Here is a 27094-nt window from a genome sequence, read left to right on the forward strand (position 1 = left end):
GAGCCTCTGTCTGTCTGCATCGTTCAGTTTCCTTGATAACTGTTCATCCGATCAACTTCACACTAGTTGGGTATCGCTGAGGACCCAAAGAAGTGCAATGATGAGTTCAAGCACTTGAGATCTATGTGACATGTATTTATTAGTAGTGCATTGCTTCAGCTAGAAGGACAAAGTGTATTGTGTATATTATGCTGGGTACAGCCTAAGCTCTTCACTTACTACAGTATATTTAAGAACAGATGGAGAGACCTGAGGTGGTGCATTGTAGCAAAGTCTTGTAAGTGTGCCATTTTATTTTACTACATTCAATAATTTCAAACATTAGCAATGCAACTTTCAGAACAATCGCTTTTGACCCCAGAAATAGCCTGGTCCTAGATACGGTTGCAAGCTTCAGGTGTGCCCCAAAAAACTTAGTTCAGTGCTCAATGACAAGAGACAAATACGTTTTTGATCCCAGTTGAGTTGTGCCAGGAATCACTCATATGATGTTTGTCATTTTAAAAGATTATTTTGCAAGTCAAGAAAGCTGCGTTCGGTGAACTATATTGCCTTGACAATATTCGTCACCGGCTACAACATGGCCGTCACCTTGGCACAGAAATAGTATTAAAAATTAGGACTATCACAACAAGTGTGGCTGTATTGGCAGCTGCAGTTATACAAAAGGACTTACGTTAAGTTTGTGTTCATATTTTTTCTTTTACTTCAGCAGTTTTATGTGAAACTGCGACTTTCTCTAACTGAAAAATGACCTTTTAAATTGACAAACATCATGTGTGTAATTCAGGGCACAGTTCTACCTGGATCAAAAAGTATTTGTCTCTCTCTGTATTTTCATATTTCATATATTCAAGTCATATGTCAGAAGAAAGTGGCTGTGTCATTCTCAAGGTTTAATCCAATCTATGTGCTGCAGACCCAGAATATCAGATCTGTAAATCGACTGGCCTTTAGAAAATGCCTAGAGACTTGAGTGTTGACTGTTTGTCTCAGTGACAAAAGCCTCTCAGCCTCAGCAGCCATGAATGTGCAAAGTGCTTTGCTGCCGGTCTGAGTACGGCAGATAAACAAGTGTGATATAGTTGTCCTGTTATCATATTCTGAGGGATTTTATCCTTTGCTGAAAAAGTATCAGCTTATTTTGCAGCTGTTTCTATGATCTCTTTCCTGGAAAATGTCAAGCATATCAAATCTTCCAAGTTGCTAAAAATAGCAAAGGTAGTTTTATGCGGATGCTTTTAGTGTACTTCACAAATTCCCAAAATCCATTTGTCTGATAAGCCTGACCTCACTCAGCCTCCTTTGTCGACTCATAAGTGTGCTAATGGAGCGTACCAGCTGTAGCCCTCGACAGCCGACACGTTATTGAAGCTGACCAGAACCTTATCTGAGCACAGAGGTCGGGGAGAGGTCGCACGGAGTCTCATTAGAAAACCCTGTTACGGCTGTGGCAGGGCTGCGCTGTGAGCATGTGAGTCAACTTTGTTTAGTTCATCAAGCACTGATCTCATGTGGTGACTTATGATGTGTATTTATGGAAAATTGTTGAGGCTGAAATTTGGCTGAGGAATTTTTGCTTGTGGCAACAAGGCAGTGGCATCAGCAGCCTTTCACCCTGAATAATGCTACGTGTGAATAATGAGGATGTGAGACGAGGGTCACAGTAAGATGATTTCCCTCTGCCGTTCTAATCACCTTAACTGACCCATGTTGTGTTTGAGGTTTTGCATATTTCACATTAAATTAAATTAGTTTGTGCATATATTTATTTAATGTGCTACAGTTTTACACAATCCTCTGAACTGTTTCGTCCATTTCAACAGGAACTCTGTAGCACAGTGAAGTTAGTGAAGTATTACTTCCCTGTCAGTTGTGATCACACCACACGAGTGTACACAGCATGAATGTAAAGTGACAGCAGGCTGAGGTGGATTGCTGAGATGAGACTTTGCATGCCGAAGCATTTGCAGGTGCACACAGACTTCTCAGTATCCCGAGGTTAACTGTTTCTAACAGTAGGAGTGTGTGGAGCTAAGTCCATGTAATTATAATTTTGTGCGCCTCAGGCTCAGTTTTGTGCTTTTCATGCTAATTGAGTTTGCTCTTTGTTTGCATAGTTTACACCTCCACAACAAACCTGGCAAAATATTCATGTCCCTTAAGTCAAAACAACTCAAAACAAGGTTTGGCGTGCATGAATTTGTCCGTACAATACAAATATATGTTGTTTTTTTTGTTAGTTTCACACTTTCACGCCTTTATGATGAATATTCTGTATATTACGTATATCCAACAATAAACAGGGTTTCCACCAGTGCATTGCAAGACCGGCTGACTGCCAGGCCTTGGCATCGAGAATTATATATTCTTAAAAAAAAACCGCAGTCACACACAGTCAAAGACACAGTTGGTTTCTGGCTACATTATAATTGGTAAATGATTGCATTTATATGCCATTTATTGTGCCTCTAATTAAATTCTTTACTTATCTCTGCTGATAATTGATTTAGAGTTACAACTATTTGTTCTGGTTTTGTTTTGCGCAGTTCAAGGGACCTTCGTGGTAAACAAATCCACAAGGTGTTCAGGGGGTCAACAACCAAGCACAGTCGCACTAATCTCACTTTGCTGTTTTGAATTTTAATTAGACTCATTCCAAATGGAATCGCACGTTGCAAGGATTTTACTCTAATAACTGGATTGTGAGGAGATTTCATTGCTAATGGTGCTCTGAAGGGCCTGATGATGTGTCTCTGTGGGAGTCGATATCGACGATCTGTGTTAGGATACAAAGCTCATCCTGCTCATGTGGTGTCGTTGTTCCAAGACCACTTTCTTCTGGCCAAGAGGCAACAACTGCTGCAAACTGTCATCTCCAAACTTTCCCACTCTCCCTCTCCCTTTACCTCTCTACCTATCTCATATTATAATGTCCTCTCTCCCCTCTTACCTCTTTTCCACTCTCTGCGTCCCTCTTACTGACTCCCTGTCTGTCGAGTGCCCTCTAATGCTCTTTATCAACGACGGGGCACAGATGCGGAGTTGTACCCATCCATCTACTCCTCCACAGTCGTTAGCTGTTAGAAAACACAATTTGTTTCGAACACACTGCTCTCATTCAGAGTTGGAACATGTTTGAGAATCTGCTCACACTGACACAAGTAAGCCTTCATACACTTTCGCTGTGCACACACATGCGTGCAGAAAATTAAAAAGATAAGTGAATCCTGGCATGAAAATCCAGCCGCTGTCTGCCAAGCTGCAGAAGATTAGATTACCATTTTGTTTTGCACTCCAGATTCATATTGTTAAACTATGAACCCAGTAATTAACTATGCAGACGATGATATGCTCAACTATAATTTTATTATTTAAACCCGCACTAATGAATATTTTTATATTAACTTTGGATCTGATTACAGTGTCATGTGAAAGGGGTCACCTCAAATGACAAACACGCAGACGACCAGCCCTAAACTCTATGGAGCGCTTTAGCACCTCACAACTGCACTGTTCATCGCCTTACTGCTCCCATCTGCATGGTTTCCACTCGCAGCAGGCAACTGTTTTCAATAAACTCACTGTACGCTACATCCTGAGGACCAAACAGAAACCAACAGAGCTAAAAGAGACCGAATATCAGACGTATGTTCGTCACGCGGACACAAATACGATTCTCAGTGAATGCTAATGTTGCTTAGTTTCTGCCGCATGTGTAAATGGCTGTGTGTTAACACATTTGCCACATCAGCTTTAAAAGGTGATGATTTGTTATTGTTGTGTTTGCAGCTTGTTGCTGCCCTCAAGTTGTCAAATAAATCAATTATATGACATAAAACAAAAATAATGATAGAAATGATGATGATGTCGTGTAATTTTGGTATCAAACAAATAGAACTATGATTGTAATGCATACACAGTTTTTCAGCAGCTGAGGGAGTCGAGAAGAGAAGCAACAACTGAAGGTCTTTACTTAAATAGTTGATGAAAAGCTGATCGATTTTTTCTCTTTTACGTCTGTCCTCATTTTTTTTCCTGTGATTATCTATTTACTATCACCTGCCAGTAGTCATTTATTTTGACATGTGTGCAGTCTAGTGTCCCCACAGAGCTAAACTTACCAACCACTACTATGAATAAAATATATAAAGTTTGTTCTGAGGTTGTGTTGGACAGCTAGTCTGATCCCTTCTATTGTAAATTATACACTGCAGCGGTTCGCGTAAAATCCCGATGTATGCAGTTGGGCGTGTGGTAAAGCCGACACAAACTCTGAGGTTTGCTGTGCTGGAAGCCTCGAAACTGCCTGTTTTTTCTCTTGAATTCAGTACAAAAATGTTATAAATAACAATTTTATGCTGCAGCGTTACACATCTACATTTACATTTAGAGTCATTGCCCTAATTTTGACAGGCAGCTGTGAATGTCTATGCCTTTGGCTGTGAGAGTGACGCATTGCAGGCCTGATTGCATCTCCCCTACACAACAACTGAGGGCAAGAGAATTTGGGAGTGAAGAAACCATGTCTGGTAATCCAAATCCTGAATGTTTCAGGCCCTCATCTCTCCCTTTTATGTCTTGACTTCTATTTCCTTACGGTTCTCCGACACTTCACAGGGCTGATATTATAAAAACAAATCCAGTCCCTGATCAAATTAGCTCAACCTGCTATTTTGCTTTGAAAAATCTATGCTGACAAAAACAAAAAGGGCAGTGAATCACCGGCCCAATTGTATAACGTCGGTGTGACAATTGTGAATTACATAATTTACATCCGCTGCCAACAGTCAGTACCAGTGCAGGAAGTAAGGTTGATATTAATGTAGATAGACAGGTAAGTGGGCGTTTAAGGAGCCAGTCTTCAACCCTGGAGGACGGCTAATGCATCTTATATTATATCAGAGGTTAGCAATGACCTTTTTTAAAGTTCAACCATCTCTAACTTTAATCACAGTGTTTGGCTGTCTAGGTGTCTGAGTCGTGAATTTTCACTGGCGCCAAATTTTGATTTTATTGCGATTCACCTGTCGACGACTCACTTTTTAACTGTTCTTGATGCATCTTGATGTATCTCAGTGTATGGCATCATCAGATTTCTATTACAAACTTCTTTTCTAAACATCGTTTAATACAAGCAGTAAGATGAAATTAAATTCCCTGTTTATTTAGAAAATCTGAGTGAAAAAAACAAAACACAAATCTGTCTGCTGCACATGTGCTGTGATCTACAAATATATCGTTTTCAAATGGCAGATTACTGAATGTGGGAAACGTCACAAGCGCGGCTGCACACACCTCTCTCAGAGTTGGACGGCAAAGTTGACACTGCTTTTTCAATTCATTTTATTGAAGAACCACTTTTATTCTTTATGGCTGTAGACTAAAGCTTTCAGTTGAAAACGGTGATGGTGGTTAGTAATTGTTGTGAGCCAGTCCAGGTCAGGCTTCCCAGCAAGTTCATAAAGTCAGAAATGTACCCAGAGGTCCAGTTTCAAAATACTGCTGATATCTGCCTCCCTCTGTGATATCTACTAACATAAGCAACGTTAGCCTAAAGTTCACCCACAATTCACTACAATAGAGCGATGTTGCGACGTAACTTTCAAACTTCATTTTCCATCCTACCATTAGGAGTATTACACATATGGGAAACCAATAATTGTTTCAAAATGACAACAAATTCCATCAAAAGAAAGAAACGTTTGTGACTTTTGTGTTTTCTTTAAACTTTGTGATTGTTGGTGTAATGTGCAGGGAAATATCTAAGCTGTGGCAGCATCTGCACTTTTAGCTTTTCTCACTTCATCAATTTTTGATTACCTCTGCAATAGTGCCTCTGTGCTTAAGGTTGAAATCCACCTTTTCTTCACTTTAAACCACGCTTAAAAGGACACAAACTTAACTGCCTTAACCAAATGAATCCATTAACTTGTTGCCAGTTTAACTTTGATGACAATATGAGTGGACACAGTTTACCCTGTGATTGTGTTTTTAGCATACTCAGTGAAATGGACTCCTGCTGGACGCACTCTATGACACTGTTGGGTTGTTTGGACATATATGGCTTAATGCTGTGGATATTCATGAAAGCTGGATTTATTTTGTGGAAAGAACCAATTTGTCCGCGCTTGTCATTCATTAAGAAGGGCCCCATTTCACCCTGGAATTTAGACTCTGAAACAAAAAAGGGGTTTAGAAAAGTAAAGATTTGCTCCACATCTGATTGAATTTAATTCCCTTTTTAACAGGGCAGCTTCTCATGTTTGCCTGAGATTCAAGGGAGAAACAGACAAAGAGAGAGGGGGAGAGAGAAATATCGAGGGAGGCAATATTACAGTAATCTAAACCAGAGTGATGGGACCATGAATCAGGAGCAGCAGAAAATAAGCTCGGTGGTGAAGCTGCCTTCACACCACTGCTTTCTCATTCCTACTCTCTTTCTTTGGACCCCCTCCCCCCCTTTCCCCCTCTTTCTCGCTGTAAGCATCACCTTGCCGGATGCTGTCTCCATGGCGATTCTTATGGGTCTCTTTGACAAGGTCACCTTCACCAGAGAGGTGAAGTCACCCGGAGAAGAACAGGGAAGGAACACAAGTAACAGAGACAATTTGAAGACAAAGATAAGGAGTGTGACTAACAAGCAGAAAATGAGAAGGGGGAGAAAATGAAGGGTTTGGTTGCGGGGGGGGGGAGGAGGTGTCAAGAGAGATGGAAGAAAAGCAACAGAAGAGAAGAGCAGGGGAGGGGGAGGGGTGCATAAACAAGCAAACAGCTCAAAGCCAACCTCATGTGTTCAGGCTGGTCTTGGAGACACATGTTTAGTGGACACTGTATGGACAAAGTCAAGCTCAGGAGTGTCCACCCGCTCCATGCACGCTCTGCCTTGGAACGGAGCTCCAGATCACCTGGAAGCGAACCACCGGAAGCATGTGACGAAGCCAGCTGGCAGCCTGGATAACATGGTCTTTACACACACACACATACACACATACATACTCCATCATTTCTCCTCATTTGCTTCACTCCACCTCGCCTCCATCTGCTGTGGCAGCCCTGTCCTCTTCACTGAAGTTCAGCCACTCTGACTCAATGTGACTGCGCTCCTGGCCTGTACCCCCCGCAGAGTGTGCTGGAGGTGGCCCTCGCCTGTGGCCATCAATATTTCAGGCTCTCTCAGCGCTCTCGCTCATGGGGGTACATGGGCCGCTCGGGGCCCAGGGGGGAGGTGCTGACAGAGAGGCAGAGCCGGAGGGAAAAAGGTTAGAGCGGAGACTGATAGGTGAGACGGAGCGGGTATGATATTGGAGAGTAAATGATGAGTGTGAGGGACGGAGAGGTAGAAACATTGAGAGGGGTGAATGGCTATGAGGAGAAAATGAGAGTGTGCACTGTATAAGGATACAGGGAGGGGAAAATAGATGTGGAGATGTGGATAATGCAGAGAAATGTAGAGAATGGAAGAAGCAAAGGCTGGTGAGTGAAAAATATGATGATGGAAGGCAGGAGTTGATGAAAACCAAATTCTTTCTGCTTTGCTTTTGGATGGATGACTGCTGGATTTATCAGGATTGTTAATGCAGGCATATCAGTGTTTCATGATGAACTGAGAGTAAATCTCGGAAGAGACAGAGCAAGAGAAAGAGGGGAATAATTGTGATGATGGTAACGATCTGTATATTTATGACTCTGAAAATCCATTTGCTTGAGGAGAACATTAAGCAGTTAATTATGTATTGAAAATGAGGCAATAACAAAGAGGGACAGATGAGAATACAGAGGGGAAAGTGGGCAAGAGACAGATGGACCTACACATGGACAAAAAAAGAAGTGATGGATAGATAGATGAGTGGATAGATGGAGAGATGGATGAATGGCTCGAGAGGAGCTTCACCAGACACAGATGCATATCCTGTCTGACTGCTGATGACGGAGAGCGTCCTGCTCTCCCTTCCTCCTCGCCCTCTCGTCCTTTTGTCTCAGCGTGAAAGGGCTGCACTAGCCAACTGTTGCTACGACTACAGCTGTTGCCACAATGGTGATCATTAGGGTCGTTACCATAGCAAGGAGGTTCCCGGGGGCAATCAGAGGAGACATGCTGCACCCGAAGTGTTGGTCGATACCTCGAGGTTGTTTATGGGTGTAATGTCAAAGCAATCACTGCAGTGAGTCATAGTTCATCAGCCAATCAGAGGTTTGTATGGATCAGAAATTAAACTTGATCTTCTGACCTGGGAGCCAATGAAACAAGTGGTTGTTATGACAACGATTGTAATTTCCCAGATTGGGGTCTTAATGTAATATACTGCATCGTAGGTAGTTGACCCATAGCTAAAGTCTGCAGCTGCAGAATCATATAGAGTTTAATGTTTCCAATAGTCTGTTGTTCAACTGCACAGCTACAGTAAGTCAAAATTTGTGATGCCATTAAAGTCTGTTTTCACAAGTCTACCGGCATGCTCGCAGCTTGTTGAGGCTATACTTACAGGCACAGATGTGCATTGAGATGAATGCTAACATCTGCATGCTAACATGCACTTGTTTAGCAGGTATAACATTGACCGTGTTCATAATTTTAGTTCAGTTTAGTTTTTGTCATCATGCTAATAGTTTCTAATTAGCATGGATGATGAGTTTGTCGTGAGTTTTGCTAGTTTTTCCTAAATCACGGAAATAAGTTGGCATTTTCGCACTTCCAGTTCCCTCGTCTCAAAGTAAGTGAGTCCTTTGAATGGGTTTTCAGTTAAATAGTTATGTTAGCTTTTTACTTTTGGTTATTTCATTTACGCTTCAAAAATGTTCTTTTTGCCAAGGGAACCAAGGCGATGCTAACTTCCCGGTTACAGTAGCTTACAAAAATACATCATCTCAGCAGCACTCTATGTGGTCAAATTGATTAATTCATCCTGAGGGGGGCATGAATGAGTACAACATTCTTTGGCAATCCATAGATGAGACATTTCACTCAGAACCAGAACTGACCCCAGAGAAGAAAGTCAGGGTCACAAAAGTTATTATGGCTCATTATCTGAGAACCACAAATGTCTGTATGACAATCCATCGTATCCATCCAGCGTTGTGATATTTCAATCTAGGCCAAAGTGGTGGACCGACAGATCGACCCACTGACGTTGCTATCCCTAGAGCCCCCGCACCAGAGAGGCTAAAAATACAAAAACAAAGTAAGATGTTGTATTTTCTACTGTATCCATCTCAGATACATTACATATTTAACAACTAACGATTAAACATCAATGTTTGCATATAATTCTTTTACATGCTGTAAAGAGAGTTATATGTCAGCAACATTTGTCAGCAACCATGGACTAGTTAAAGAAGTTAAGTATGCCAGAGATAACTTATAGGGGACAAGAAGTGGAGCATGAAGTAGAGCAGGAAAGTAGCACTCACAGAGCGAGGCTAACCTAAAGTGAGCCTCTTGCAGTATTCCCCCTGGCGTCAGCTGCAGTCACACTGTAACAATGACCAGTTAGATATTTGATCCCAGTAGGGACGATTCTAGGATGAGGAAACACAAAGTGCCCTCAGACCTGTACATCCAGCAAAATGACCGTTTTGAGGAATTATGTTTTGCTGACGTCAAGTAATTACAAGGAAGAAGAAGATCCTGTGTAACTGCATCCCGATGATTTAAAGTGCCGTGTCTGTGTGTGAAAATAATGTGAGGTTGTTGAGCGGCTGTCACTTCTTCTGTAAATACAGAAGCTGATAAAATATCCACGGGGTGATATGAAATATCGACCAAGTCCTTGGCACTGCCCTCTCAACCATCCTCTAATTTAATCACACTCTGACACAAAGCGATCACCCTCGAGCTTCTCCCACAGCGCTTTCCAAAACACTTTGGAAGGTGACTGTCCCTACGTATCACATCTGATGCCTGCGCAGTTTTATCGGCGGCTTCACCTAGCCGTGACCCACCATCCTGGCAATTGGTTACCTTTGAGCACCCTTGCTGAGGGTAAGAAGTGGGTAAATCCTCCATTTCCAAAGTGGATTATGGGGGTACTGCTCCCTTGGTGCGCTGCCTCAGTCTGTTTATAAAGGGCCCAGTTGGGAAATAGAAAGGGATGACAACTTGCATATATTTGATACAAGAGCCTGCACATTTGTATGAGAGCGCATACTGTATAAGAGCAGGAAAGAGAGAATAGAAGGAACATGATGTCATGTTTGTTTTTCTGAAAATAACTTCTTCGCATCGATCTCAGTGGAGTAGTCGCTGTTTGCTTTATGCCTTTTGTAATGCGAGCGTGAAGAAGAAAAGAGCAGGACTAAAGAGGGGAGGGGGGCTTTCTTTGTTCAGTTTCAGAGCAGCCTGTTATGTCAGATCGAAGCAGGATTGCGAGCCATCAACCGTGAGTGTTGGCGAAAAGATGGAAGCAGTGAGAAAATCGGACGGATAAAAAGAGATGGTTGCACTGGGTTTATGTGAAAGCAATTAGACAGAGTGGCAAAACAAAGATGTCGGCAGGTTAACAGAAAGGGAAAGGAGAGATGAATGGGAGATGACAGAGACGAGCGGCTGACGAGGCTGCGTGGCCTGTAGTGAAACAGTTAGATGTGGCTCAGACAGCAGAAAGTGTGTCACAGGAGAGCTAGGCTAATGCACCAGGCTAATGTTGCCTCAATGAGCCCCTGCTGCATTCAGGCCTCCCGGTTAGCACTTACTGTTACTGTTTGTGCACGTAATGCCCCGAGAAGCCATAACAGCATGAGCCACAATGGAGGGTTTAGCTCGCACGTGGGCAAAACCAGCCTGCGGTCCAACTCTGCTGTGAGGAGCCTCGCTTGTCACTTATCGCTGCTCAGTCAGTAGAAATGACTTTTTTCTCCTCAGATGACCTTAAACCCACCAGAGAGTCACCAAGAAGCAAAATTTGTAAACCAAACACCAAAGCTATGTGCACTTTCATGGATCAATACAGTATTGGCAGAATTATTGATCTCAGTATGCAGAAATTCATATTGCAACATAGTGCTGTAGAATTAAAGGCGCCATGCGGAGTAAACACACGGTTTTGTTTAATTGTATTCACAAAGTAAAGATTTATGTATCACTAAATTAAAACAGATTGTACCACTGAAACTAGCTCTTACATAGAAATGAGCTGTCGGAGTAGCAAACTGAACTCACTCACAATGCTAACGTTAGCTTGTAATTATATTACCTCACTTTTCAGAAGGAAGAGTAAAGGAGATAATTGGATATGTGGCATAACACTTGATTGAATAATGTTTAATGTTGACGTAATTGGGAAGTTTTGAAATTACACTTCACAAATAATAAAACAAATTCCACCTCAAAATTACAAAACGGTGTGTTACTCACTCACTAACTAAGTTCAGGGAAGGGATGTACGTCTGTGCTGTGGGGTGTGTTGGAACTGGTGCTGAGAAAATCTTCACTCTGTTCTTTTGGTCTTCAGGATCTTCATCTCGGTCTTGTTTATGCTGTCTGTAATATCACTCTGGGAAAATAGACCTCATTACTGCTCCAGCCTCTAATAGCGCAGGCACGTTCGATTGTGGCTGCAGGCTGCCAATTATGCTTCAGGCGTCACTTTGTGTCCCAGCAGATAGGTTGTTTAATTTGATTTCTAGGAGTCCTCCTCTTAAAAAAGAGGGGGTTTTAACAGTATTGATTCAATCACACACACACACACACACACACACACACAGATCCTCACAGAAACATACAGGTAGAAATGGGTACATGAACTTAACCATCTTATTCAAATATTGCCAGTAAACAAAGAGCAGTATACTGGATGCACACACCTACACACATGGACCACCCGGCCGACCTTTAGCTAATGAAAGATGAACTCAGCGGCAAATCCCAAAATGATGCTCAGACATTTAGAGGAGGTCACACATTTAGCCTGCATCAGAGCCTTGAAAAAAACCCGGGGGAGCCACAGCTTCTCTCATCAAGCAGAGGTCAGGTGGAGGTCAGCTCAGGTCACTGATCAGTCCCGGCTCAGCGGCACACATCCAATAACCATCCAAATATCATCACTGATGCTCACCGTGCGGAGGAAGATAAGAAAAACAACAGGCGACTGGGCCAAAACCTCTTATTAATACCTGTCCTCTACTCAAATGAAAACGCCTTCACATTGCTGGAAAAATATATTAAATATCTCAGATAGGTGTTTTCTCTGTGTCCGTCTTAGTATCTGCAGTGAATCCCGCAGTCTACTGGACCCATCAGACTAATATTTCTTGTGCACATTAATCACAGTATGTTCAAGAAGCTCTCGCAGTTGCTGTGAGTCACAATCTTTGAAAAACGTATTTTATTAACCTCTCTGTTTGACTGCTGACTCCTCACTCCTTTAAACTGATCAACAACTGCTTCAGGGTTGAAATCTTGTTTCCGCTAGGGACTACGCAGCCTTTGAGGCCATATTTTGGCCTTCATCGTGGCTCAAAAACTGACATCTGTATATAAATTTGTCCTTGTTCTTCTCTACAGATGCTCCATCTTGAGCTGGAGCATCTGATATGTTATGACACACAAAAGTTAAGCATGATACGAGATAAATAAATCCCCATTTTTGTTATCTTCGCTGCCATCTTGACTGTAAGAGTGGAGGAGATCAGCTCTGAGTGCACTCTTCTAGTTCATTAATTTCTTATTTAGATATCAGAGAAAACACACTGCAAGAAAAAATAACCTAAACTTCTTTCACACTGGGCAAAAACCCCACTTACACCCTCTAACATCTGGCTTTTGCTCTTAATGGGAATGGGTGCGATCTGCATTTACTCCCACGTCAAATGGGTAGTCACCAGCTGTGATGGAAACACAAGACCCAGGTGGACACGCTAGATGCTATGGCGTGCCTTTACGTTAAGGATGCTGGCTTGTGAATACGTCCTGCTCTGTTCAAACACCATTCAGGCTGTGCTGAGTTTGAAAGAGAGACTGATGTAAGTAGTATTAAACAGTAACCACCATAACATTGTCAGTGGTTACTGATTAAGACTTTTAAGTTTAATGTCTCTTGGATGTAGTCTGATGTCGACATGATACTCCTGTATATTTGTAATTCCTTTAGATCGCTCTGTAGAGATCTGCTTTTACTTTAAAGTCTTTTTCTGTGACCAAAGAGCAACATCCAATCTGATCCAATGTTGTAAAACAAGAAAACCATTTTCCTTAAAGTGTAAGAAAACCGAACATCGCGATGGTGGCCTTGTATTTTACTTTTGAAATATTATTTAGAGATATTATCATCTCTCAGTCTCTCCTCGGTTCTTTCAGTCTTTCTCTTTTTTATTCTGGCTTGTATTTTGGCTAGATCGTGTCAAACTGCACTAACACACAGTCGTGACTGCATAGCCAGTCCATTTCAGTATCTGATATTGAAGATCCCAGCTGTTATCAGCTACTCTGAATGAGACTGATAACTAATCCTGGTGTGATCACATCAGAAACAGACTAGAAAATAGCTCTTATAAAAGAGAGGGTGCCCTTCATAATGTGGTAGGTCCAACTGAACCACAGCAGTCCTCCTGGGGAAATAATCAGTTTGATATTTCTGCTTGTGTCGCACACACATTTGTCACTAGAAATAGTCTGCTGCTTTGCGTCACACCAGGCTGCAGTGGATGTAGCCTATAATATTTAATGACAGACTGCGACGACATCCTAAAATTAGGCTCTGTCATGTGCTGTCTGTGGGATGTTTGCCCCTAAAACGCTCTTATAAATCACTGTATTATTACAAGTACTTTACACTAGCTTCTCTCATTGGAAGTCTGTTCGGCTCTGATCTCTTAATATCACCTGTGACACGTATAGAAAGACAACAGAAAAGCTTTGCCTTCATACTGTCAGTGAACAGTATCCGAAAAGTCATATTATGTAAGTGGAAAAGACTTCCTGCTGATTCATGACATGGCTTCCTGGAGTTTGACTGCCGTAGGAAGCATTTTCCTAATCTAATCTATGGTTTTTAATTGAAATGCTTTATCTCTCAAGATGTACCAGTTTGCCAATCTCCAAAAGCTAATTGATTTTTTCAAATATATGAAAAACTTGTCAAGACAATAAGCAGTTTTGAAGACAGTGAAACATTTGCCAACAAAGCGCTGTAAAAATGTTCAAATCAAAACTTTGCTGGACAGTGAAAGAAATCCACCGACGCAGCTTTTGCAGGCATTAACCTTTAAAACAATTTAGCATGAACATTTTCAGTTTGTTATACTTATTGATGCGTCATCTTTGTGTTGCAGGATTTCTTCCTCTCTGAGCCTGTTCTTCCCTGACCTCATCAAGAAACTCTCCAGCCCCTCCAATAAGGTACATTACAGTTTTTTTCTCCGGCCCTCAGGACTGTGATATTCTGTCTCTATTTAATGCCTGCATGAGCATCTTATACCCTGTTGTGAACCGGACTGGAGAGCCAGTGCTAATGAGACAGTGGCCTGCTTGATGTTGTTGCTGGATATATTGAAACCGCCAGGAGAATTAGCTAATAGGCTACAGAAAGACAGCACGCCTTGACCTTGTCTAGATTGAACTACGATGGATCCGCGAGGCGTTTAAACTGAGCATGGCTGTCAAACAGAGAAAAGTATGAAACTGTGGGAGGCAGGACTTGTCCTTTGTGCAGACTAATAAATCTCTGAGGGCTTCTTTTTGCCCAGGCCAAAAGCTGAATCTGAACAGAAATGTCATTTTGTGTGATGTGAAATAGTTTGAATGTAACATGAGTACAGTAAGTGTACCAGTGTTGGGTTGCAGCATGGATGGAAGGGCATGTTTTGTCATGCAGTCGCATGCACAACGTTGCCTGCGGAGCAGTGAGAGCTGATGGAACATAGCCGCGATGCTCTGCATCATGAGTGTCCTCTGTGGGCTTCCCTGTGGTACAACAGTGGACTCTTGATTTCACACTGGATTACTTTCACTCTGAGCACAAACCTCTTCTGCAATGCTATCCATGGGAGCAAACTGAGGCAGAGAAGCAGAGCAAAGGGCTTCTTTAGATACAGTACAGCCACTTGTGCTTTAGATCTGCAGGCAAAGAACGCTTCAGCGTCTTTCTTTTTACAGAGAGTACGATGGCTGGGGAAGTTACGCTGATTTAGGTACTTTGTATATAAAGGATACCTATTATTCTCTTTTTTAAGGTTCATAATTTCATTTTGGGTTACTACTAGAATAGGTTAATGCTCAAAAAATGCATCGATTTTCTAATTCCCCCTCTGACTGAAACACTCTGTTTTAGCTCCTGTCTCTTTAAGGCCCCCCTCCCAAACAGTCTGCTCTGATTGGTCAGCTCACACACGCCTGAGTCAGCACCGCTTACAACAACAGAGCAGCTGTGCTAAATCAATTCTCAGGTGCCAAGCTAGTTGCTAGGCATGAATTATGCAAATGTTTTTTGGATAAAGTGAACAAGTCTTTTTCTTGTTGGGAGTAGCTATGATTGTGTGCCTTGTTGTTAAATTTGCCACACTGATGGTCCTTCCTTGATTTTTCTACTCAAAGAAGGAAATCAATATCCTTTTCTGCAGCTGTTTGTGATTATTCGCTCCACTGAGCTGCTTGACGTACATAAAAACACAGTGTATCATTCAACAGGGCGCACTGAAAACATCAAAGGGTGAAAAGTTTAAAAGCCAAACTTTTTTTTTACATCTTTTGCCTTTAATAGATTTTTTGAACAAAGGCTGACCTCTGAAAATATTGACTGGATCAATATCACCTAAAATAAAACTACCCTGCAGGTAGGAATCATACATGGACAAGCATCTGAGAGCAAACCCCTGTCAGAATAGAAAATCACTTGTTCACCGTGTTCATTTACTTCCTGGGAACAGTGGTTAATGGATACCTCATGTTGTCATGGTGGGCATAAATAGAAACCTCACAGTTAAAACCGTCACAGAGAGACACTCTCTGACACCTTTGCATGATCCCTTCGCCTAATAAAATGCCTCACCAGTAGTCTATTCAAGATGGAAATATTTGACTTCAGTAAAATCTGTCTCTGCGTAGCTTACAAATGCATGTTGTCGCAGTTATTTGCATAACACGGCATCTTTCATTTACATATTAGGACACTTAAGCGTCACCCTGTAGCACTCCCGTAGGATTTCACTTAATTGATCACCCAGATGTTCCAGACTGTCCTGCTAACTGCTGTTAATGTTGTGTGTGTACAGTACGTACATGTGCGTTCGCAAATAAATGGCCTCAAGAAGCACCATCATAAATAATATTCCATTTAAGTGTTAATCAGATATTAAAAACCACGCGTATTGTCTGATATTAGAAGCTGATATTGAAGAATGGGGCTGAGTTGCATTGACGACATTTGAATTCGCTGTTTAATGTTAATTGTAGCGGGGCACATGCATAAAACATTCAATTTGAAATTCAAATGATTGTTGTCAGAAAAACATACAAGCTAATTATGCCGTTTCTGTCTGTCTTAGATAAAGTGTATGTATTTATGTACCGTTGTTTATGTAAAGCATTTCAGTGTGTCAGACAGAAAAAGGGCAGAGTGTTTGTAATTAAGATGAGAAGCTGCTGTTATATCTCCTATACATAGGAGCATCAGATATTTGTGCTGTAATCCAAGCAACATTTTTCTTATTTACCTTTACCTACGTACCTATAGCACTGACTCCCGGTCGCATCCACCTTCCAGACACGTTGTCATTACAGTACATTTGCTTAATTTCTTCACGGCTTGAAAAGTGCTCATTACTGAATGCCTGCAATCCCCAAAGCTCTGATTTCATTGCCTTCATTCAGCCCACAATCACTTTGCCCTTTTCTCTCCTGAGAGTCATAGTGTTGCATTGTATCCATGATGAATTGTCGATGTTATTATGTTTTGCTTTCAAACATCAAGGGAGACTGTTCTAATTTATCTTCGGCACAGGACAAAAACAACTCATCCGGATTGTTGTTGATCACTGCAGTCATTGTTCAGCAATGTTTGAGAGTCGGGCTATTGCTGTGATCTTGATCAGTAATATTGGCAGTGAAATCATAAACGAGGAGCAAAATATCCTGTTGTTCATTATTCCCAGAGCTGCCTTCAAACTGCCTGTTTTGTCCGACCAAGAAACAAAGACATCCAGTGATATTAAAAGGCACAAAGCAGTTTTGGTCGATTATGGAAATTCTTGCTAACGCCAGTAGATTCATCATTCCAGCACTATAACGTAATGTACATGAGCTGCTGGGAACTGCCAGAGAGAAATGGGTGGGATGGGAGGACAATAAAAACGGGTCAAGTTCAAATCAAATAAATGAATCATGGTGAATTTCCTTTATTGGGATAATCATGAATAACCTCACAGGAGTGTTTTGAAAATGTGTCTAGCTTAATGACGTACGGTCCTATTTTGATTCCCTGATTAGTTAGATACACTACAAGCGGAGCCCGCATCTCTCCAGTCATTCCAAAATCCTAAGCCTGTCAGCATGACAGAAGGCTCAGCTTGCCCATCGTATCCCCCACAAAATAAAGTTAAATCAGCTGTGTGGAAATACTGTGGGTACCAAAGTAAAGACAGACAGGGATATGATGTGCCCACCATTTATTTATCCTTTATTCCAGCATAGCTTCCAGCACAACACTAATCCACAGAGCCCCTTGAAAAAAAGATAAAGTGATTCCAGTATACAGGGTCCAAGACTACATAGTATAGAAACATGAATACTTTCAACTTGAGATTCTCTGCCAGATTTCTCCGCTTCTTCCATATTTGTGTTGATTGCACTGTATTTTGTGACTGAGAGTGACATGAGTGTCACAGCTGTATGCAGCAGGCGAGGCTCGAGGCTGAACTTCTGCGGGGGATTTCTTCCTCTCATGAGAACATTTTGTTCCATTAATTTGCATAGAGGCACTGGATTGACTTTAATGAAGTTGCAGCCAACTCCTCATGCGTGGAGCTTTTATAAAACTTCTTTATAGACTGTTCAATCTACTGTGGCCACAAAAAAACAAAAGTGCTGACACTATACTGCCAGAAACGTATATTGGATGTAAAATGCAATGCTTCATTTGTTGTAATAATTACCGGGCAACATCCTGGAGCAGTGAGTCATTAGATGCTGAAGGACTATTGTATGGGTCGTTCTCTCGCTTCATTTGTGGGACTTCCTCTGGGGAAGGTGGAAGTAATGTCTGATCGGTGCAATTATAAACTGCTGGTATCAGTGCAGCTGGTCTGTTGAAATGTTGGTGCTCTTAGTGGTCGTTGTAGAGATCGCTGACCCTCACCTTTTCAGGACGCTGGTACTTAAGCTGGGACTGATCCCGTTTTCTGACTAAACAACCCAAAGCACAGTTTTGTATCGATGCTGCCTCAGAACAACAGTGTTGTGTTACCATATTAACGTACTACAGTTTTTAGGCTTATTCCTGTCATTCTGTTCACATGCCACCGTCTCTCTCGCCCCCGTGTGTGTGTGTGTGTGTTTATGTGTGTGCGTGTTTGTTTGTGTGTGTGTGTGTACTGTGTCCAGTTTGTGTAGGCATTGCATTAACATGGTTTAATCCTCTGGATGGCTTATTGGAGCCAAATCCCTCCCAAAGCTTTTAAAGCTCCTGCCTTTTCATTTTTCTCTCTCTCTCTCTCTCTCTCTCTCTCTCTCTCTCTCTCTCTCTCCTTATACCTACAGTATCCTTCCTTCCTTCCTACTGTAACTTCTATTTCCAAATCCTCTCTTGGTGTCACTTCATACTTAAACGGATCGTCCTCCCACAAAAACACGGCCGTATAGGTCGTCTGTGGAAGCAGCTTATTATGACCCATATTTATGTTTACTTGTTATTATGATGGGAGTGAAGGAGGACTCACATGACGTAGTATAAAAAGCAACAAAGTCCATGTAGGGAGAAAGTCAGGGTAGATGGGAAAGTTAAACAAAGACAGGACTTTTACCTGGGAGACTGCTGTTTATGTCCCGTGTAAAAAACAAAACTAAACTTTGACATGGCCTATTTTAACTTGAGGACGTAAGTTAACTTACGGACACAACTGAAGTAGTTTTGTTGTCTAAGCCTAACCAAACTGCAACTGTTTCACAATGTTAACCACATTTTTGTCATGTAACGCCTGTTGTTGGTACTCTCCAATGGTCATATATGTCAAACAACCTAATCTGTGGTTGTGTTGTTGTACATCCTTCACATGTAATAGTGCCAGTCCCAAAATGGCATTTTTTGTAATTTTGTCAATTTTGTTATTTGATTCCAGTAACTATGACTTAACTGCTTGACTGCATGTTACTCATCATCCAATTTAACTTCAGTTTGTTGGATATTGCTGCTTCAATATCAATGAGAAATCAGTACAAAAAGTACTGTTAAAAGATTAATTTTGAAACCTTTTTTCTGGCTCTCGAATTAAATTGATCCCAGCACGTCAAAAGAATGTGTGGAATGGCATTTGTATTCCTTTTGGAGGCAGCTCCAGATGAATTATACATTATAGTGTATGTGTAATCCATTATGATGGTCACGATAGTGTATATTTCATGGTATATTTCAAAGCTATGAATGTATTAATAATCAGAATATACACACATCCTCATTATTGCACAAAGCAGTAATGGAAGATTTATTAACTGAATCTAGCCTCAGTTGTACGTTGTGTACTGAGCTTTGATTTGGGCAAACTTTGTGTTTAAGTTAGGTTAATAGCATCACGGTTAGATTTCATTCTGGACTGATCAATGTAACAATCAAGTGAGGGTTTCAGGGTGGGTTGATAGACGCTCAATGTCCAGGAATGTCTGCTGGACATCATCCCTCCTCTCTGTCTCTCCCTTCTTCTCGCTTTTAACATAATCTATCATGATGCACAGTCTGTCACTCTGTTCTCACTTTGAACATGTTTTAAGGATGGACAGCCCTCTGCTGAAACTGCTCTTCCAAACTTGCTAGCAAAGCCTCTCCCTATCTAACATGATTGAGAACAGCTGCAGAAATTTGCTTGGTGACTATCCCTGATTACCCCGTCTCCCACCAGCAACAGTTGTATGCCTGTGTGAGGAAATGTTTACCCATAAAACCACCAGAGCTCTGACATCTCTCTCTCTCTGTCTCACACACACACACACTTATCCATAACACATGGCTTTGTCTAAGCAGGGATTGGAGCAAAAATAGAAAAACATTCAACAGTGCAAAAAGACTATTTTCTGCTCATCGAACAGAGAAAATTAAATTCTGTTCTGTTCCTCTTTCTTTATTAGTTTTTTTTTAGAAACGTCTGGCTTGGTTGAAAGTGTTTCTCGGCAAAATGAATGCTGGAGAAAAATGTGCCCATTATTAAAATGTGGGTTCTATTTTAATAACCTCACAACCAATTACTCTAGGTCTTCAATATCCACTGTCACACCATGTAACCTAATTAACGTGACAGAGACAGATGCTTTAATTTCTCACATATGATCTCATTCCAGATAATATTTGAAGAGAGAAAGTATATTGTTACATTACTGAAAGGTAATTGAGAAAAAGCCTTAAGGTCCAGAGTTTCACTTGGAGGCTGGGACCTATTATGTACCGACCGCATTGTTCACGACCAGTTTTCATTAATTCAAAAATAATTGCATTTTGCAGCTACTGAGAAATGCAATCTAACATTAACTGTGTGTTGTGAAAAAAAAACCCCATTCTCGTCATTATATTAATGTTTTCGTGCATTCCAGGTGCAGTGTCAAAATCCTCCTAATTAAACGGGCACACTGGTATTATAACCTCCTCGTTTTGTGAGGAAATAATCTCAAGAGCCCTGAAGAAGTTCTCGTGTGAAGGTCATTTTTCCACTAGAGTAATTTATTTATAAGCTCGGCCTCAACTGCCACAGTTGGTGACTTTTATGGATCTTCCCACAATATGGCTACCTGTTATTTTTAGCTCTGTCGAGCTGTGCAGTCATGGAAGACGAGTTATATTTCACATTGAAGTTCAAGCTATCTCATGTCACATCAACCATTAAAGCTGCCATCTCGTACGTACAGTATATGCATTTTTTTTCCTGAACGATGACCTCAGCCCTGCATCAGCTGCCTCATCGCGTCGAAGGTTGTCGGTAACTTCAGTCCTTTCTGTGTTTTTTTCACCCGTACATGCGTTTCTGCTGATGTCTTGACACCTGACTTACCTCCAGCATGCATAATTCAACGGGGAGCATTTTTTTGCCGCCTGTAACGACAGCAAGTTGTAGAGGAAAGCACTACGACTTAACATCTGAGAGCGAGTGACAGCAGAAGCCACATCCTGTCATTTTCCCTGACTGCTTCCCCTCTGTGAATTTCTCTTCATGACGTCTCACTCCTGCGAATACGTCTCCCTTTCTCTTTCCCCCCATCTTTACTCAACGCAATAAATGCTTGCCCCTCTCTTCCTTCTCTTTGTATCCACTGACTGCTCTGTATTCCCCCCCTCCAATCTGCAAGGCCATCTGGTCTTCTGTCCTCGGCCTCGTGTCTGTCTGCAGTATCTCTGCTCCCTGAATCCATTTGACAAGATTAATAGAGTGAACTTCAGACAGATATAAGCTGCTCATTTTGATAGGGATCGTTGAGAGGAGATAAGTTCAATGCTGGCTGGGAGCAGATGAGCAGGCTTGTTCCCTTTTTTTTCCCTCTCATCTATGATAGCTCACCTGGCCAATAAGGATTTAGGTAAAAAAATAAAAATAAAAACAACTATTTAACCTATTTAATGTGAAAGATTAAGAATAAAACTAATCACTCTGATGTGATGTCAGGCTGACATGAAGGCGTGATGCATAAAATGTGACCCCCTTTATCTTCCAGTGTCAGACTAGGTCACAAACACATTGAAACCACCCAGCTGGCAGGATAAACATCACTACCCTGAGCTGTAGTCCGCTTAACAGGCTGCCAGGTGGAATCCCGCTGAAAAAGATGACTGGTTTGAGATCAGCTGTGGTTTGGGCAGAACATGTTGACAGTATAGTTTATCATGTTGTTGTTTCAGCGAGGATACCCTGTGTGTGCCAAATATGACCAAAGAAATGTGACCAACAGTTTATAGGCCGCTTAAGAATGTTAATAAAAGCCTTCTTAGAATTGTTACTTCCGCCAAGGAGGTTTTGTTTTCAATCATGTCCATTTGTTGGTTGGTTTGTCTGCACAAAATTACAGAAAAACTACTGAACAGATTTCCATTAACTTGGAAGGAAAATGGGTCTTGGCCCAGAACAGACCCCATTAACTCTCCAGATAAAGGATCCACACATTTTTTCTCACTTTCTTGAACATTGCGACATAGGACATTTAAAACCCATTTAAAACTGCCCAGAACATCATTGGAACCCAGTATCAAGCATTGTGAGGTGTCTGCACAGAGCCCAAAGGATACTAAAAGACGACACCCACCCCAAACACATGTACTTTCGTTAGCGAACTCCATTTCAACTACTGTTGCACATGTCTGGTGACCGAAGTTGGGTAACACTGCTGTAGCTCAGTTGTGAGCCTGTGTTGCTCGTCATCCTCTCCCTGTCCTCCTGTTCTCTACAATCAAGCATAAATTCTTACAAAAAGTGTTATTACAGTACACTCCCCTGGGAACGTGAAGATTTGACATTCAAATCATGTGAAAACACTTCTCATTCATGACGCAATACAAACCCATTGGCCAATCCTGGCACCCAGGTAAACTACACACAGCAGCAATGTGGTGATTCATGCATGATGTTAACATTTAACTGTTTTTTTAGTGTGTGTGTGTGTGTGTGTGTGTGTGTGTGTGTGTGTGTGTGTGTGTGTTTACTTGCCCAATTATAGTTTCTACCCCTGCAGACACATTTTCTTCTTTCATTTTCTTCCACACATCTCTTAACCTCTTCTCACCCTCCACTTGTCTTTTTCTTTTTCCAGCAAACCAATTTATCTTGCGTGCTAATTAACGAGGTTGGCCTCAATTAAAGCAGTAATTGGACCGTATGGACAATACAAAATGAGACACATCAAAGACACAGGTTCTTAGTTATCCTCCTGTGAAGACATATTACTATTACTAAGGGAAGTTTGGTTTTGTCGATGATTTATACAGTATTTATTTCCTGTAGTAAGATTTGTTTTAGTGAGGAAAAAAGTATCCCTTGACTTGACTGTAGTGACAGAACATGCTTCCTAGTTTAGTCCTATCAAGATACGCAAATTCACTGCTAGATGGCTAATGATGGAGCAAAAATCACACCAGTGTCAAAAATACAGAAATATAATGGAACATAATGCTCACTCCTCCCTCAAGTTGTTGAAAATGGACAGTTTGGGACCAGAGAGAGATATGTTTTTTTGTTGGGCTTCCCTTTTTCCTTTTTTCCCTTTTTCTAAGATGCACACCAAACTCTACAGCCAGAAAAACTAATGAAACTGCACCTAAACTTTTAACCTGCCAGTGCCAGGGACAAGGGCAGACTGCGGCGTATCATTCGCTCTGCTGAGAAGGTGATCGGCTGCAATCTGCCATCCCTCCAGGACCTGCACGCCTCAAGGACCCTGAGACGTGCAGGTAAAATTGCTGCCGACCCCTCCCATGCCGGTCACAAACTTTTTGAGACTCTCCCCTCTGGCAGGAGGCTGCAGTCCATCACGACCAAAACCTCTCGCCATACATTACATTACATTAATGTAACTTTATGTCACCAGATGCTCTTATTTTGCACATTGCAATATCAGTATCTACTGCGACCTTGCACACACACAAAGACAAAGAGTAACATTAGCTTTCATTTGGTAAACGCTAACAGAAACACTCTGTGTTTGTAAGTGAATAAGTAATATTATCGCTCCTTTCAGCGCTGGGTAAGTCCCCAACAAGTCCTGAAGAAATATTTTACAATCTTTAGCTAAATTCAGGAAGTATTCACTGAAAACAGGTTGATTAGTAGTGCACTAAATGTGTGGTCTGTAAAAACTAAAACAACAATCTTAATGAGGCTCACATTTACTGAACCTTTACCGAACGTCTGTTCTTGTTTTGCATGGTTGTAAAATGTTTATCCACTGAGGGTTGTAGATGATCGTGAATTTATCCATTTCCACAGTCTGAGCTCAGCATAACAGGCACCGTTTTTATTACAACTGAGAAATGTTGGCTTTAAAACACTTATAAACCATTATATTGAGCAAGCGCTGTAATATCTGTCAACTTGGAGTAGAATGGAACAATCAGCATGCCTTAACAATGGTGACAAGTGCCACAGCTTTTTTTATTATTGATGGAAAATTGGACCCATTTCAAACACCACTTTATTAGAATAAAGTTCATGAATTATTTTTCTTATCCTTTTTTTGTAACATTGCTGAAGGACACTGATCTATCCCATTAATTATGGAAATTTCTTTGGTCACGTTACTTTGTACTCATCATTGTTTTCCAGTAGACCAGTACGATATGAAGGATACCAGCAGCACTGATTTCTCTCTGTAAGCACGTTCTGTACATTCCACAAGAATACACATGAGCCGTATTACTGTTGTTAGGCTGGTAGAAGGCTAGGATGATGAAAAGACTATTGTGGCCTCAAGGCCGTGAAGGCTTTTCTTTGGTATTTCCAGTTCATTAATATGTTAATGTCCTGGAGTTCCAGTTGCTTACCATGCATGGCGTACAGTGATGTATGGGGCTTTGTTGCCACTTTTCTTAAAATTGCACCGTTACTGTTGACAAGGACGTCGATGACAAGAAATAAATGAATGGGTTATATGATATTCAACAACACATGTGGCTCTATGAATATCATTTCACATTCTCTCCTGCTTTGGTAATATATTACTTGGTCTTAACAACGACAGAGCTTCGGGAACATTTTCCTGAAAAGGTGTAACAGCAGTTGGTGGTCACCCCCACCACCGCCCTTCAGGGAGGCATGTTTTTACAGGCTTTTCTTCTTTTTAACGAGGAGACAGAGACTGTGCAGGTAATGGGCTTTGTTCTGTGTCGGTAATTGAGAGGTGCAGAATAAAGTACGCTATATAAATGCTCTGGTCCTGAAGAATAGGATATAGGGGCTTAGCAGTGATTAGCATTCGGATGTGGCAGGTTCCAGATGTTAGCAAGTGTAGCACTCATTAGCACTCCCAGGAGAAAGTGAGATTAAGAAATAGCTGTTAAAGGCTGTAGCCTGAAGGTTAAAGAAGGTAATGGAGGTACGCTCATACAGTAACTGGAAGCCCCCACCCCACCGCAACTATCTCCCCCCAAACAGCTGGAGTCTAAATGTGCAAATAGTTGACGTACCAGCTAGGGTTACTGCGGAGACAAATATTCCCACCAGCTAATAAATTTGTAACAGCCATGTTTCACCAGTTTCACATGGCGTCTTAAGCTCGCTCACCGTCCGTAGAGCGCTGCCTTAATTAACTGCTAATGCAAACCGGTGAAACACAAGTTGACTGTTATTATGAAGAAGGGCAGTCACAGGAATCACAATGTGTTCACTTACCACTATCATTCTTCAAAAATGCATTTGTTGACCCTGGATCAGTTTTACATATGTCAGGGAGTAGTTTTATTGAGTCTGTTGGAGTGATGGAACAAGAAGGAGCTGTTAGATGAAGAGCTGCAGGATGCACACCTGCAACTTCTCAGTGAGGTAACCAACTCCCTTTCCCTCATTAATGTTATGAGGTTCCCTGTTTTGTTCAGTTTAGGCACCAGAACTATTTAGGCGTAGGAACAGATGGTGGTTTGGGTTAAAATAAGTTTACAAAGGTTGAATGTTGTGTAAGTTAAATAAGTTATATAAGTTAACATACGGGAAGCTTGACATAAGTGAAAATCAACTTTAAGTTTGTCGCTGTGCATGAAGACCAGCCTCAGGGATAAAAATCCTGTGTTTGTTTGACCCATTCAAGCACACTCACCTCCTCCCGATGCCGACTTTCTTGTTCTTTATAGTTCACCTCACATTTTGTAACAAATTGCAGCTAAAATTACATGTGGATATACATTATTATAACAAAATGACTTTATAGAATAGTATGTCCTTTGTACGCCATTTGGTGATAACAAGGCCAGTTGGTCGACATCATATCTTATGAAGTTCAATCAAGTAGACTATGTTAATGCTCATTCATTCACAATTCTCTCTCTCTCTCTCTCTCTCTCTCTCTCTCTCTCTCTCTCTCCCCACTTCTTAATCAGTTGAACCAACCAGATTATACCAACCAATCACGTCGTTGCTGTCAAACTAAATTCGTTCTCCTCCTCCTCCTCCTCCTCCTCCTCCTCCTCCTCCTCATCGGTTCAGTATAAAATTGTTGCAACCCTCCTCCACCCCATTCACCTCCAGTTCATTATATTAGGTTGAGCTCGACAGAGTCTCCCCCATCACATCAAGATCTTCAGCCATTTATCATCATCCCATAACCACCAGCAGCATCTAGGGGCCATGAGGGGGCTTTCCTTCACCAATCACGACTTCACCTTCCCTCTTAAAATATAAAGGTGAGGCGTAACTAAAGTATCTAATTGCCAGAGACTCATACTCTCATCTGATGTGCACATAGCAATAAAAATACTATGTACTCATTCAGAACAAAGTCTCTCCTGATTGAAATATGGTTCTTTGGTTTTTTGTCAACCACTGTCCTTTTATCCACATCTGGGGTGACTGACAGCTCTGTTATATTTTAGTCTGACAACTGTGGGAGGGAACTATAACTGTATTCTCTCCACACAGGAAAAGACTTGATACCAGAAACATCCTGCTGTGTCGAGACAGTGTTACTCAAACTAAATCTACATTTTCTGACAGCCATCTTTGCTGAAAGTGTCCTATTTGCTCCCAAATATGCCAGTGCTTTAAAAACTTAAGGCAATCCATGCATGTCAGTGCTTTGCTGATGCTCTAATAGTCTCACAGCATAGCTAATACAGTAAGTAACCTCTATGCTAAAATTGTACCTTCATGTCGGCAACCTGTAAGTAGCCTGTGAACTCATAAGAAACCAAACATCAAAGGTTTAAACTGTGTATTTCTAATACAACAGCATGTTAATATCCTCACCATGTATTTTGCATTCCCACCTGTATCA

At 41.4% G+C, this 27094-nt stretch overlaps 1 protein-coding gene across 6 annotated transcripts in view; it reads left to right on the top strand.

The window, feature by feature from the left end:
- Window positions 1-27094, top strand: part of dlgap4b (discs, large homolog-associated protein 4b) — a 108626-nt gene that overhangs the window by 18877 nt on the left and 62655 nt on the right. For all 6 annotated transcript variants that reach the window (XM_084348149.1, XM_084348153.1, XM_084348152.1 and 3 more), the window contains exon 2: window positions 14269-14335. The gene's annotated coding sequence lies outside the window, so the exon portion shown is untranslated. The remainder of the gene's footprint in view (window positions 1-14268; window positions 14336-27094) is intronic.

Source organism: Pagrus pagrus (assembly GCF_965226575.1).
Source record: "Pagrus pagrus genome assembly, chromosome: 3".
Taxonomy (NCBI): Eukaryota; Metazoa; Chordata; class Actinopteri; order Spariformes; family Sparidae; genus Pagrus; species Pagrus pagrus.